General features: G+C 41.0%; 1 protein-coding gene across 1 annotated transcript in view; it reads left to right on the top strand.

Moving 5' to 3' along the window:
- The first annotated feature begins 984 nt into the window (after positions 1–984).
- LOC101851335 overlaps positions 985–3,008 on the top strand; it is a 39,298-nt gene continuing 37,274 nt past the window's right edge. The window contains exon 1 of the mRNA XM_005094022.3: positions 985–1,456. The gene's annotated coding sequence lies outside the window, so the exon portion shown is untranslated. The remainder of the gene's footprint in view (positions 1,457–3,008) is intronic.

Below are 3,008 nucleotides of genomic sequence, written 5' to 3'. Positions count from 1 at the left end.
AGGTGGGCTGTATTTTTGCGTGTATGTACTTTCTCGTGTGTGTGTGGGTGTGTGTGTGTTTGTGTGTTTGTGTGTGTGTGTGTGTGTGTGTGTGTGTGTGTGTGTGTGTGTAGAAGCAATAGAGGTCTACTCAACATTTCAAATGTTTAAATTTGATCAGAAATATCAACTGAATAATTTTATTTCTAAAAACTCATTCAAATAGCTTATTTATTGTGGATTTATTTTTTTTAAAGTAAGTGTTTTACGGCACTTGCAACACAATACGCTCATGTAAGTGCCAGAGATTAGAGGTGTTACAAGAGAGTAACTAACACAAAAAAGAAGGAGGGGAGATAAAGACGATAGACGTTTGATAGGAAAGAAGAAGCAAACCACATCAGAGCACCCGCCAACCACCCACGGATTCATTCTCGTTCTATCTCTATCGTTTGTTAAAAGTTCCAAATACACATCAGAGTACTGTTCTAAACACGTTTCTCGTTAACCAGTTTATTCAATACAAAGTACAACTGTACGTTCTTGACTTTTAGTGTAAGGTCTCATTAACGTCTTTAAAAACTGACCCAAGCAAAGATAATAATAATTTTTAAAAAAGCTAAACTCACCCAGGCCTTTTTTTTTTTCAATTTCGAATCAAATTTATTTGTTCAGATCTTCCGCCCTCTAGCAGACTGTCGCGAGGTAGGCGTTCAGGACATTAACCAGTATCTAGGACCACCATGATATGAGTGAAGCATAATATTATTTGCTTGTGTCAACAGACCCGTCTTGAATTAATTCAGGGCGTATTCTCTTTTTGGGAACTTTGAAGGAAGCAAGTTTCTATACTGAAATCTAACGTCCTTACAATTTCTAAGACTTGCTTTTTTTTTCAGAACCGTCGGCAAGGTGAAAGAAAAGTGCACCCTAGGCCTAGTTAGAGCCTGTTATACAACGTCTCATAGCTGACTTCGAAACCGGTACAAATCAAGTCCTTGCCGAGTGTTAATTGTTACAAGATAGTTGTCAGAAACGAATGTTTGACGGGATGCGAGGCACCTTAAACGGAGGAGGTCTCGGGTGTATGGATCAACCACTGTCTGTTGGGCCATACAGGTATGTTACGCCCCCCCCCCCCCCTCCCTTTTTTGTTTCTTTTTAACCCCTCCGCGAAGAAGCTACAGGCTTACGTATTTATAGAACCAAGGGGCAAGGGGGAGTCGCAGCACTCCGCCCGCGGTGAACTGGGCCAGAAACGGAGGGCGCGCCGGACTATAACCAGCTCTTGCGGCTTTCCCCGCGCTACAGTTTAGCCAAAACTTCACTACTGAGAGCGGACTCTGCTCTCTCGAAAGAAACACCCCGATTGTTTATGACTGTTTCGTGTTGTTCAAAAGTTGTGTTTCCAACTCTGGATTATTTGATGTGCTGTGAAGTTGAAGTTTAGGCCTAAGACTTTTCGGTGTAGCCACAGGTAAGGTCATCACGTTAACTTTCTTCTCTGTAGGCTGGGCCAAACTGTTGAAACTCTGCATCATGCTTTTCATAATAGCAGTCCTCACGCTTAATATTTAGAACAGTTGACAGCGATATAACTGTTGATAACGTTGCTCTGGCGTTACGTAATCTGTTGTCGCTCCTCATACGACTGTTTCAGAGATGGTATTGAGCCGAGGTGGTGCGAATTAGCCTACATTTAGATCTATATTAGTTTTCTGAGCGAGAGGAAGAAAAGAAACACCCCCCCAAAAAAAAAAGACCAAATTCAGCAACTCAGCGTGCTACTTGGTTAGAAACAGATTTTGATATTGATTTGAAATGCAGTTGTTTCAAATACCTTTGTATGAACAAAACAATGACTCCGGTGTGGACACGAAAAACGATGATTAGATAGATCCATAATCTACATAATATAGATCTAGAAGCAGTCGATTGACATTGAGACCCAGGTATCTCTTTGTTGACAGAGACAAGACATCTAGGGTTTCCCAAGCCCTTCCACGTGACTTTAGCTATTCCCATTACATTGTATCGGATTCCAGGACGGCGGATTCTCTATTCCATGTGATTAGCAAAGAATTCTAAGGTTTCGACTTAAATTCGTTCTACTTCTAAAAGAATGTGCTTCGGCAACCATGGCCATCAATGCCCGCCCAAATCGAAACGTTACGCAAACAAGCAACTCAATACTGTCTGCGTATTATAAATTCACATCGGTAAATCTATGGGTGTCTACTACCCTGAAGAATGATAGAGCCAGGAAGTGGGCTGGGATAGAAGCAAAATAGTAATCAAAATAGTTTCAAAATCCAAACTCTATTGTTCATCTCAAAGGAAAACCGCGCCCTGTCTAGATTACCTTTAGTAGGCTAATTTTTTTTCTGGCCAACCGTGCTTCTACACACAAGATACCACCTGCTCTAGCCCGTTCCTCCCTCTCCTTCTTTCTACGTCCCCTCCTTTTCTTCGTTGAAGGTATTTGATCCTTTGTAGACACGCCTGACTTGAATAAATAGTCCCACAGCACGACCGTACAGTGCCAATCTAAGTAGGTACACAGTCAGTATAGTATAGTGTCCGGGAGCATGACACTCAGGCTGTCGAGGTTACGGGTGCTTCGTCCGACAACGAGGCCAAATCCTGTGGATAGAAATTATTCCTTCAGGATTATTTTTGTACACAGCAGATATATGCAGGCTTACAAACTAGATCTATACCTTTCTAACTACAATGACGTTTTATTTGCATTTATCTCTAAAGTTCCTTACAAGTTTAAAATCACTTTTCTGAAGGTGTAAAGTGTCTTATTCTTACTAGATCTACATTAAATGAGAACGATAAGGAGGAAGAAGCCGTGTTAAAAGACCGACCGTATCGTCTCTGGTTGTGCGTTTGGAGATGTTAACAGTATTTCTTATAATAATTCTGGGTTTTGATGTTCCGACGAGCTTCTTCAGACTTCACTCATGCATGAATGTTTCTCGTTTTCGAAACAATCTCTCACAAAGATATTATATATTATTATT

The sequence above is a fragment of the Aplysia californica genome, unplaced genomic scaffold, assembly GCF_000002075.1.
Source record: "Aplysia californica isolate F4 #8 unplaced genomic scaffold, AplCal3.0 scaffold00074, whole genome shotgun sequence".
NCBI lineage: Eukaryota > Metazoa > Mollusca > Gastropoda > Aplysiida > Aplysiidae > Aplysia > Aplysia californica.
This window is presented reverse-complemented; position numbering and strand designations above follow the sequence as displayed.